The sequence below is a fragment of the Mustela putorius genome, unplaced genomic scaffold (assembly GCF_011764305.1).
Source record: "Mustela putorius furo isolate JIRA1106 unplaced genomic scaffold, ASM1176430v1.1 tig00000179_pilon_pilon_pilon, whole genome shotgun sequence".
NCBI lineage: Eukaryota > Metazoa > Chordata > Mammalia > Carnivora > Mustelidae > Mustela > Mustela putorius.
Genome location: NW_025421305.1, coordinates 11,217,656 through 11,229,900, shown reverse-complemented (window position 1 = coordinate 11,229,900; position 12,245 = coordinate 11,217,656). Strand labels below are relative to the sequence as shown.

Sequence of the window (12,245 nt, the reverse complement as noted above, 5' to 3'; positions counted from 1 at the left end):
GTCCAGTGAATTTACAGTGGTCCAGAAAGTCCTATGCCATCTGGATCCAGGCTACCTTTCCATGTTTATTGCCTCCAACTCTCAAATAACTCTCCAAAAATCTAATGATCAACTCAATGTACATTTCTAAAGTAGAAAGGCCATGTGATATGTCTGTTTTATAATCCCCATAGCATGTAGCATATTATCCAAGCAATATATCAGTTATGATTAAGTTTGAATATATGCAAAAAATAAAGCCCCAAATAGTGGCTTGAACTAGACAGTTTATTTTCCGCTTCCATGGAAGAAGTCTGGAGATAGGCAGTGCAAAGGTATTATGAAGGCAGCAAGTATCAGGAACCCAGGCTTTTTTTAATCTTGTTGCATTACTCCACAAGGTTTACATTCCCAAGTTTCATCTATGGCCTAAGATGGTGCTAAAGTTCCTGATAGTAGCTGCAAAAAGGAAGAGGGAAGTAAAAGAGTACCCCTCCATTTTAGCAGACTTTTCAGAAGACATAATATCTCTGCTTTCTTCTGATCATCTAGTCAGTCATGTGGCTTTACCTACCTACAAGGGCAACTCAGAAATCTAGACTTTTAGCTGTAAAGCAGTGGGCTAAGTTAAAAATCTGAGATACTTTTAGAAATGAAGGGGACATAAGATACTGGTATGCAAATAGCAATCTCTGCTACAAACATTAAGCACATTTTCCCCTAAAGTTTCTTCAATTGTCTCTTTTTCTTGATCTTGATCACCTCAACTACTGCTCAGATACTAATTCATTCAATGCTTACATCATTAAAATACACGATTTCAATCTTCCAAAGATTTTCCCTGCAAAATCCTACAACTGAAACTTCTCCACCAAGTAAAACAACTTATCTTTTTCTTATGCAAACCTAGAAATACTATTTCTTTAATAAAATCATTTTTTGGCAAAATGAGAGATGGGAAAATTTCCCCTGAACACCCACAGTTGTCAATCATATATTTTCAGTGAGTTTACTCCAGTCTACTGAATGTGAATGGTTCTCTTCATTATTTCATATCTGTGGTTAATTTATGTGGTGTGAGTGTCACTGTCTTAGTCCACGTGTACTCTATAACAAAATAATAGACTTGGTGGCTTATAAACAACAAAGTTATAGCTAGTTTGGAGGCTAGGAAGGCCAAGATCCAGATACAGAAGATTCAGTGTCTGATGAGGATTTGTTTTCTGCTTCATAGATGGCCATCTCTTTGCTATGTCCTTCTGTAGGAGAAGGGCAACAGATATCTCTGGGGGCTCTTTTATAAGGGCACTAATCTCATTCATGAAGGGTACACCTTCATGACCTAATCACCTCCTAAATGTCCCACCTCCAAATACCATCCAAATACCACTGGGGATTAGGTTTCAATATATAAATTTGGTGAGGACACAAACATTGAGTCTATAGCAGCCATCGTCTGTGAACCTCTAATGTGTTTCTTGGTACCAAAACTTTCTATATTGGATTTTGCTTAATGTGCTTCTTTACCACTAGAAAGTAACCTCCAAATGGTAGAAAGCATGTCTATTTTTCTCCTGTGCCTAGCATCTAGCATGGTGTGTGGGACAGAGTAGGTGTTCATTATATATTTCTTGGAAGAAGGCGAAATTTAACCATTACTACACACCTATTATCTGCCAGGTAGTACAATAAGTATTTTGCAAATATAATTTTATGGATTCTTCAGAATAGCCAAATGTGGTAGGAATTATATCTCCTTTCACAAATAAGGTAAATGAAGCTTGAAGAAGATAAATAATTAAACTAAGTTATAAAGCCAGAAAGAGGTGGATCTGAGGTCTGACCTATAACGTTTGTCTCCTTTGTAAAGTCTCATTTTACCCTGGCATGTTTCTGTCAGCCAAGTGGGCTGTTCCCCAGCTTCCTCTGATAACAGGTTGGCTGATTTCATGATAAGATGAAAACAGTAAATAGTAGATTATTATCCTTTTAGTGACAAATTCCTGAAAGTCTCCTTGCTTTAACTAAAGGAATTCAGTTATAACAATTAGATTATAGGGATAATGGTAGGCAGTTGGGGGAATTGCTGGCTTAAAAAGGATAGATTCAGGAACATGTCTTCAAAAATCAAACAATGTGGATATTTCCCTATCCCGCTAACACCAATCGCCCACAAGGATCCACTGTTTAGGTGATATGATTTTGATATTAGGAGCTCTAGGAAAAGCAGAAACAATGACAAAAATTTCAGCCACGGTATCAGATAAACTTTAAAGGGTAAGGAAAAGGCAAGAAAGGCAGAAAAGATGGAGGAAAAAAGAAGAGAGGGAAGCATACACAAAAGAGCAGAAAACATACAAAACAGTGAAGTGGAGAGGGGAAAAGAATGGCATCCATTTGTTTTGTTGTTGTTTTGGGTTTACTTCCTTTAGCTGCTCAGCTTTCAGTCCTCATTCTTTCAGTGATAGCATCCCCATTTACCTATTGGTAATTCCATCCTCACTTTTGGATACCATCTGGTGGGACTGTTGTTCTTTTGGAGACCCGGCCTTCCCCCAGGCCCTGAGTGAGGAAGAGTTGAACCTGGCTAAACCAGTTAAATGCTCTCTTCCTGGAATCAAAATCCTTTGTTTTAGATGCAGCTGTTGATAAGTTCATGCTGTGGAGACTCCTGAGCTGTTTGGGTCTATCCTTTCCACCACTGGGTCTTCAGCTCCTCTTCTCAATTCTCGGAGCTTTCCCAATTTACCCAATAAATTCCTTTCTTGCTTAAGTTTACCAGAGGCAGCTACTGATGTTTGCAATCAAAGAAGATGAGCTGATACAGTCAAGGAAGAAGGGAGGTGGAAATAAATGCTTAAATTAAGATCTGGGATGAGATCCATTGAGAATCTATTTTCAGTTTCCCAAACACTAGGTACTGGGTACAAACCTAGTTCAAATCTGAAACAAAGTATAAATTAGTGTTCCATCATCTTAGATCTCTAGGAGCAAATATACTCACTCTCTAAAGTAGCAGAGGGTTTCCAAAAAGTGAGCGTAATATTCTTTTCCAAGGATTGCCTATCGAAGGATTGACATTTCAATCTGGGTTACTGAAAAAGGATGTGTTTCCTGAAAGACAGAGATTTACCTTAGTTTTTACTTTACAAGATCTTTGTGTCTTTGATAATTTCCCATCGTTGGCATGACTAAAGGATTTTTCCATTCAAATCAACCTCCTTCAACTTGGCTAGTCCCTCCTCCCTCCCCTCTGACTTGCCCCATGGGATTCTTTCTTTTCACTGCCAGGGATTAAATTCTCTGTGAAAGCCTTGAAGGCAATAGACATCTGTACTGGAAAGGAGATACAAAACTGTCCAAAAAGAGAGAAGCACTCCCAAAGCTTAAGTGAGAAAATAATTGAACTCTTTATTCATACTGGAAAAAAGTCTGGTTTCAAACTGAGTTTCTTATTGACTTTTTTTGTCATAAAAGGATCATCGTTTGTGTTGAATAAGAAACGGTTATTGTTCTATTTTTACCAAAGATGCTAAGTTTGCATGTTTTAAACATCAAACAAACATCTCCATAGAGAATGGCTTGCTGCCAATTTCTGGTGAGCGGGCCAGACTTTCAGAGAGGCCCACTTACACCATTTCTGTGTTGGTGGGTAAGCAATTCAAGATAGAAGGCTGAATTAGAATTCAGTCCTAATCCTAGGGATGATGGTTTTATTAGGTCTTAGCCTGATGGTCCGAACACAGTCCCACATCGCTTTAGTAGCTCAGATCCATTGCTCTCTCTTCAGGCCATGCACGTGACAGGCATGGTGTTGTTAGCCATGTGCAAAGAGCAGATGCCATGAGTACAGATGAGAAAGACCCAGAGTATATCGTGTAGACCTTATCAGTACTAATCTCTCCACCTTATAAGTATCTTACATTAATATTATATTCTGGCAGCTGTTGTGTGGAGTCCTATGTTGTACCAAACAAAACGGTCAGTTTAGACATGATAAAGGGGATCATGTAAAAATGATATATTATCAGAACTCTATCATCTCAATATTAGGCGTTGTTCAGTCTATTTATCTAACAACTCCTGGGAAGCCTGAGGCGGGAAATGAAGGAATATGGTCCATAGAGGAGAACTGAGCTCTGGATATTAACTCTTAGAAAATAAACCCCTGAAAATGTCTTCTCTTTATGTTTATTTGCCATGGGAAATGGTGTATTTTTTTGCTCTGTGTGAAAATTCAGCTTGGGGAAGGAAAAAATCACATAGGTTATTATGTCGGGTCTCCCAAATGGTTATAGGACTGACCCTTTCAGTAAAACACCTCAGGGTTCTTTGCTTTTCCTATAATTGCTCGGGCTTCAGTTCTATTGAAAAGTGACTGGAAAAGCCCTTCTATGAAATGACTCTTTAATATTTGATAAATGAGGCCGTCTTGTGGGCCTAGATCGTTGCAGCTGTCATGCTTCTCCGCTGAGACTGTGTATGCTCACATGGGATGGTCATTAAGCAAACCTTTTAAGATGACAGGACTTCAGTTCTTCTGTCTCATTTCCCAGAAAGAAGAATAATGGAATGAAGTCTGGAGAGTTAAAAGGGAAAGAAAAGGATGGGCACCCTTCCCCCACCACAGCTTGCTAACCTAGAAAGGCAACATAATTTGTGGTAAAGAGCTGCATTCTAAGTGGCAAAGTAAATAGGAGGTATTTATTTCTGCATCTTCATGACAGTTTAATGAGATAGGAGGAGAATATTATTATTAGGCCCTTTCTGATTTGAGAAAATGGAGACAAAGGGATGCTGGAAAATATATTAAATATTACACTATTAATCTGAATTAAAAGACCAGAACTTGCTCAAATATCTTCGTTCAGGGAAATGAACCTCCAGCTGGAGAGTGAATTGGACAATATAGATACTAGATACTCACTTTTGTCTGGATCCAGACGTTATTTCCATTCTAGTCCAAGTGAGGTTTGCTTTTAACCACAGACTAAGAGAGCTCTGGTCTCTCCCCAGAGAAATCAGACTGTCAGACCTCTCCCCTGGATTTCTCCTTCCTGCCACACACTCCCACACCCCATGCATACTACACATACCTACCAGCTGCCCACCAGAACCAGCTGCCTCAGGACAGGGCTGTCACAAGAAGTCTTCCTATGGATGGACTGCCCTTGGCAATAGCGTGGATCCTCGGCAAGAGCATCCTTTGGCTTCGGTTCTGGCTTTGGGCTCTGACCCAGGTCTGGCAAAATAATACATACCGATTGTAGAAAACATGAAAAGTACACAGGATTTTAAAAAATTGCTTATAATCTCACCCCCCGGAGTGACTAATGTCCATATATTGGTATAATTTAAAAATTTTTAAATTTAGATAAAATTTAAAAATTTTATCTAAATAAAACATAGCAGTGTTCATTTAGTTGGGGGTCACATTATATATTCCATTTAGAATCCTACTTTACTTTTTTATTTAACTGTGTATGTGAGCACTTCTCCATGTTATAAAAAACATTTTTTGTAATTACCACACACTATCTATGATATAAAAATTAAAGATTATAGAGATCAAGGAGAAACCACAACACTGAAGGAGGAAAAAGGAAACAACCTAAAAGATGAAGATGGAGGAATGATTGTTCTAATTAGCAATTTGCAGATCCTAAACATTATGGAGGAGGGTGTTCAAGGAAGAGATTAGGAACTGGTACATAAGGAATGAAGCTGCTTTGATAAATGTATAAAATAATGAAAAGATAGTTGTTAGTAAAGGTGTAATATATAATATTTAAATACCAAGAAAACAATTGCTATTGTGCAGCATCGAAATATATTGATAACATTAATTAATTAAAAATTTATTAAATAATAAAAGGGAAATGCCTGCATTTTAAAGATTTTTTAAAAAATTATTTGTCAGAGAGAGCACAAACAGGCAGAGCACAGGCAGAGGCAGAGAGAGAAGCAGGCTCCCTGCTGAGCAAGGAGCCCGATGCAGGACTCAGTTCCACAACCCTGGGATCATAACCCCATATGAAGGCAGCTGCTTAACCAACTGAGCCACCCAGATGTCCTGGAAACACCTACATTTTAAAAAGAGGCCTAGAGGAAACATGCGAAAAGGAGCTCCTTAATTGTAAGAATAATATTCTTAATGTGGCATTGCAGGTTCTGACATTAGATTCCCTTTGTGAGCTTTAGTGAGAAGTTAGAAAAAGAGGTAGACAGGATGTTAAAGGCAGAACTGTCAGATTCCTCCCCACCCATGCCAAAGATTATTCTCAAGGACAAGAAAAAAATTGTGGCAGTATTCAACCTCTAGCAAAGTAGTTTGTGTTCACTGGAGATTGTTCCTGATACCACCAGCTCCTCCCTCCTTTGTTTCTGAGCCATCTCCCTCTTCCCAGTTATAGCCCAGGGGTGGGAAAGAGCTGGGAGGACAGGGCCTTGGAGATGATTATGGCTTATTGCAAAGATAATGGGCTGGGGCTCAGACAGAAGCTGCCTTCCAATCCAGGCATTGTTACTTCTAGCTGTGTCACCGGGGCAAGTGATTCAGACTGTCTGGGATTCCCTTTACCCCTTTATACAGTGGAGATAATAAAATCTTCCCTCTTATAGGATATTAAGTAAAAGCTGGTTGTTGTTCTTTATACTTTTATTTGTCCGTATATTTCAGTCCCTCCCACCCCCACTTTTTTTGACCATGGAGTTGTGGCTCATTTCAACAGTGATTCTGGTTTCTTGTTCATTTCATCTTTATCATTAATTGCCTGAATTTGTGCTAGGATAAGCTAGAGAGTTTCCTTCATCTTAGTGCTTGTCATTTGATGTTTAATAAAGCTCATAGGTGGCACTAATAATATTCTTTAAACATTCATTAAACAAAAATTCCCTCAATAGATTTTTTTATTAAGAGCCCAATATGTGCTAAGCACTCTGCAAAATGATATGGCTAGAAATTAATAAATCCTAGCTAGATAAGAAACTCAAAGAGACAATGTCCAATATATTCAGAGAAAGGTGTAGACAACTACTTTTAAAATGTATAAGGCTGATAAAAATTGGATTCTCAGTATAATATAAGTTAATGACAATATTAGTTTAATTTTAGGAAACTTTCTGATAGGGTAAGAATATGAATTTAGAAATTAGAAAGGTAAAATGGAGTGGTAATAAGGAGACTTAATTTCAGCCCATGCATTAGCTATACAATTTTGAGCAAGACATTTAATTTTTCTTGACTTTAGTTTCTTTATCTGTACAATGGAATTTGGGGTCACAAACTAAAATAAATCAAATATTCTCCTCAATAACTCATGAGTTCAAGAGGAATTCACAGTGGAAATTATAATTAGAATTGTAATTAGGAAGGTAATGGTAATTAGTATTAGTTAGAATGAAATACATGTATTTAAATGAATTTAAAATATAAGACTGAAAATAATTGAGTTACATGTGCATCTCAAAAAGCTAGGAAAAAACAAAGTTGGAAAAGAAAATAATGAAATTAACAATGAAAAGTAAGAAAATAAAAAAATAATAAAAATATAGATGATTAACAAAACCAAAACCTCATTTTTGGAAATAATCCAGACAAGGCAATTTGTGGAAATTGGCAATTTATGGCAATTGATGGGCTAAGCTCACTTATAAATTTAGGTGCAAAATTTCTAAATTAAGTACTAACAAATCATACTCAATACTGTATTACAAATACAGTATGATTAATGGTACAGACATTATGGAAAACATTTCTTAAAAAATTTAAAAATAGGATTACTGTATGATTGATTTGTCTCACTTCTAGGTATATGTCCATAAGAATTCAAAGAAGATCTTATTAAAGAGACATTTGCACACCCATGTTCACTGTAGCACTATTCACAATAGTCAAGAGGAGGAATGAACTCCAATACCGATCAACAGATGAGTGAATAAAGAAAATGCAGAATAGACTGGTAAGGGAATATTATACAGCCTTAAAAATAAAAAAGGAGGGAAATCTTGTCATGCACACTACAACATTGATGAATCTTGAGGATGTTATGCTAAGCGAAATAAGCCAGTCACAAAAGAATACTGTATGATTCAACATATTTGAAATGTCTAAAGTAGTCAAAATCAAACAGAATAGAAAGGTGGTTGCCAAGAGCTGGGAAGAAGAGAATTAGGGTTTACTGGGTACAGAGTTTCAGTTTTGCAAGATGAACATGTTCTAAAGATCTGCTGCACAACAATGTGAATATGCTTAACACTACTGAACCATAAAATGAACCCTTAAATATGAACCCTTAAAAATGGCCAAGAAGGCAAATTTAATGTTATGTGTTTTTACCATCTCACTGGCATGAGATTATGTGATTATGGCATAGTGGGTTAAGAAAAAAAGTGATTATGGCGCAGCAGATAACACTTAGACACTGGAGTGAAATGGCCTGGGTTCTAATCCTCCTTATCTAAGTAACTTTGGTAAATTACTCTTCTGTTCTTTAGTTTCTTCTTTCTTTTCTTTCTTTTTTTTTTTTTTCAAGATTTTGTTTATTTATTTGACAGACAGAGATCACAAGTAGGCAGAGAGAGAGGAGAAAGCAGGCTCCCCGCTGAGCAGAGAGCCAAATGGGGGGCTCAATCCCAGGACCCTGGGATCATGACCTGAGCCGAAGGCAGAGGCTTTAACCCACTGAGCCACCCAGGCACCCTGTTCTTTAGTTTCTCATTAAAGTAAACATAAAAATAGATCTTAACCCCCCAACCCAAATAACAACAACAAAACACATCATGAGCAAGTAGGTTTATCTCAATATCTATCATTCTAATCCACTGTATTAAGCAGTAAAAGGATCAATAGATGCAGAAAAATGTTGTTAAAATTCAACACTTGAAATGTGTTTCTCTGTAACTTCTGTGGCTTTCCTTTCTCTTCCTTTAGGCCTCTGCTGAAATGTCATCTCATCAGTGAGGCCTTTTCAGACCACCCTGTTTGCACTGACACCCTGCTGTGCCATGTCCCCCCTAACCCTGCTTCAGTTTTCTTCACAGAAGCACTTCCTAGGCATAAAGATAATAGAAGAAATGATAAAGATAAAAACAGACAAATTTGACTACTTAGTAAGGTAACACTTCTGTATGCCAAAAAAATCCCCACAAAAAACAATAAGTAAAACTAAAAGGCAAATTTATTTATTTATTTTTAAGATTTTATTTATTTATTTGTCAGAGAGAGAGAGAGAGAGAGCATGCACAAGCAGGCAGAGCGGCAGGCAGAGGCGGAGAGAGAAACAGGCTCCCCGCCAAGCAAGGAGCCCGATTCAGGACTCGATCCTAGGACCCTGGGATCATGGCCCGAGCCACAGGCAGTGGCTTAACTGACTGAGCCACCCAGGCACCCCAAAAGGTAAATTTCAAAATGGGGGACAGTATTTACCAGCAATATAACTGGAAAAGGGAAACGAGTTCATCATCATCTTCATCATAATTTATAGAAAGAGTGGGCAAAACCTGTATAGAAAGAGTAAACAGATTAGTTCATTCACAGAACATGAATTAGTGACTTAAATATTTAAGAAAAAACCTTCAACCTCACAGAGAGGTTAAGAAATTTAAATAAAGGGTTGTCTTTACATCCTAATACATAGTTTTCTATTTGCAGTATTTTAATATGCTGAGCCTATTATTTTTATAAGTGACAAATAAGAAAAGTTGTATAAAAAAGATTTTTATTAGGAATGTCCATTTAGGCTTAATGTATGTGATTCTTTAATTCTTTAAATGGCTTTAATATTGTATGTAACATAAATTTTACCCTGACATTGAAAGATGATTGGTAGACAACATACAAAACAACCATATATTGTTGGTTGTAAAAGATACAGGTTAACAGCATGGATGACCCTTAAAGGCATTATGCTTAAGATACAAAATGTCCAAAAGAGGGCAAAAACATAGAGACAGAAAGTAGATTAGTGGTGCCTAGGGTTGGGAGTGGAAATAACGAATGAGTGTAAATGGGAATGAAATTTCTTCTTCGGGTGATGGAAATGTACTAGCAGTAATTAATGGTTGTACAGCCTTGTAAATATACCAAAATTCATTGAATTCTACACTTAAAACAGGTGAATTTTTATGGTATACGAATATTTCAGTTGTTTAAAAAGCTTAGTTTAAACTTTAGCTAGATAGAACGCACAATCTCAACTTGAAGTGACATCAAAGGTATGGGAAGCTCACTAGAATTACTTGTGACTAGCCGGTAGAATCTTGTGTTTCTATCCTTTGATTTTCCTTATTTTTATCAGGAGACACGTCATTAACTCAAACTTCCTAGAGGCATTTAGATGTAGAGAAACATCTGATTTATCAACTAATTCTTTAAAACATACTTTTATAAATTTAAAATACACATAATTACTAGAATCAGACTAGGAGTGGTTCAGAGAAGACCCATTGCTTAACTAATGGATTAAACTGCTTTGCAACTACAATTTAAATTTTTCGTTCTTTCAGCAATTGAAAACTGGGTGTTTACTGACTAGTTTTAGAGGTAACTGCCAATAGATAATTATATGTATAGAAGTGATGGTGAAGATAAATATTTTAAAATGCTCTTTGGAGTCAGGATTATGTGCTTAATTTCTAAGCATATCCTTAAAAAAAAAATAGGTAATACCAATTTAAATTTACTCTCAGTCCAGGAATCATGATGGTTAATGCATCAAATTAGTGAGATTCCATTGTGTTTGTAGAAGTGTTAGTGAGGTTATTTTGGTAAGTCTAAATGATTCTATAATAAATTCGTTAAAAGATATTTGCACAATGAAATATCACCTGCCACAAGTCAGGATGGTTAGTATAAAAAAGACAAGAAGTAACAAGCGTTGGTGAGGATATGGACAAAAGGGAACCCTCGTGCATTGTCGGTGGAATTGTGAATTGGTGCAGTCATTATGGAGAGCAGTATGAAGGTTCCTTCACAAAATAAAAATAAAAATACCATATGATCCAGTAATTTCACTTTTGAGTATTTATCTGAAGAAAACAAAAACACTAATTCAAAAGTGTATATGCACTCCTATGTTTATTGGAGTACTATTTGCAATAACCAAGGTATGGAGGTAACCTAAGTGTCCATCCACAGGTGAACTGATAAAAAGATATGGTATATATTCATGCAACGGAACATTACTCAGCCATAAAAAGAATGCAATCTTGCCATTATTCACTACAACACAGATGGACCATGGCTATTCTGCTAAGTGAAATAAGTCAGAGAAAGACAAATGCCATATGATTCCACTTATACATGGAATCTAAAGAACAAAACAAAAAGAAACAGAGTTTCTTTTTTTGAGTTATATTTTTGAGTTATATGCCCGATTAACAGGTACAAAATTCCAGTTATAAAATAAATAACTGCATAGGGATGTAGTAACTTTATATGATGACAGAGGTTAACTACACTTATCATGAGGAGCATTTTATAATGTACATAATTGTTCAATCACTATATGGCACACCAGAGCTAATATAATATTATATTATATGTCAACTCTACTTCAATTAAAAAAAGATATTTGATCAGAATTAGAAAATTGTATGCTAATTCCAATCACGGCAATCAGTTCTGAAACACTGTAATAATTGGAGGCCTCTGCTAAGTCCTCTGGGACCCACCTCTTACTCAACAACTTAATTCCATACCAGCCTTGAATGGCTTTGCTTGAGTGTGATAGGATAGTGCCCTCCCTGACCCACTGGGATGGAGTACCATTAGAACTGGCTCTGTACTCATGAGCATGTATAAACATTGGGTGATGGCAGTGGATTTGATGTTCATAGAACCACCCTTGACCAATGGAGAATGGAAATCGGTAGATCAATGTTAACCCTTTTTGTCTCCTTGAAAGCATGCTTAAGGCTCCTTGGTGATAGCCAACTCAGTTAACACATCCTTGTATTGGCTTTTCCTTGTTCCCAGTTTGAACCCCTCTCCTCTCAGTTGATATTCCTGCATCCTGGCCCTATTTTTTTCAAATAAACTAACTGCATGCAAGTCTTGTCTCTCATTTTGGAGGAACTCAGTCTAAGACATATGGGATATTTGATATATGTAATCTATAGTACTTCTTAGTAAATTCTTGCTGAATAATTGACAATGTAGCAATAGGTTTCTATTTTTCACTTGAATTACATCATTTGAGTAGTAGAAACCCCTAATGTTACAGGAAATAAGGCCCTAATGTACATTTGATGGCAGATTCTTTGTA

At 36.6% G+C, this 12,245-nt stretch overlaps 1 long non-coding RNA gene across 2 annotated transcripts in view; it reads right to left on the bottom strand.

Annotated features, from left to right (window-relative positions):
* LOC101675835 overlaps window positions 1-9,670 on the bottom strand; it is a 29,553-nt gene extending 19,883 nt beyond the window's left edge. The window contains exons 1-3 of one of the 2 annotated variants that reach the window (XR_199948.3): window positions 9,407-9,670; window positions 5,076-5,221; window positions 2,984-3,093 (exon numbers count right to left, since the gene is read on the bottom strand). This is a non-coding gene — a long non-coding RNA (uncharacterized LOC101675835). The remainder of the gene's footprint in view (window positions 1-2,983; window positions 3,094-5,075; window positions 5,222-9,406) is intronic. The other variant, XR_001180644.2, reaches the window with a different exon arrangement.
* Between the last annotated feature and the right edge of the window lie 2,575 nt (window positions 9,671-12,245).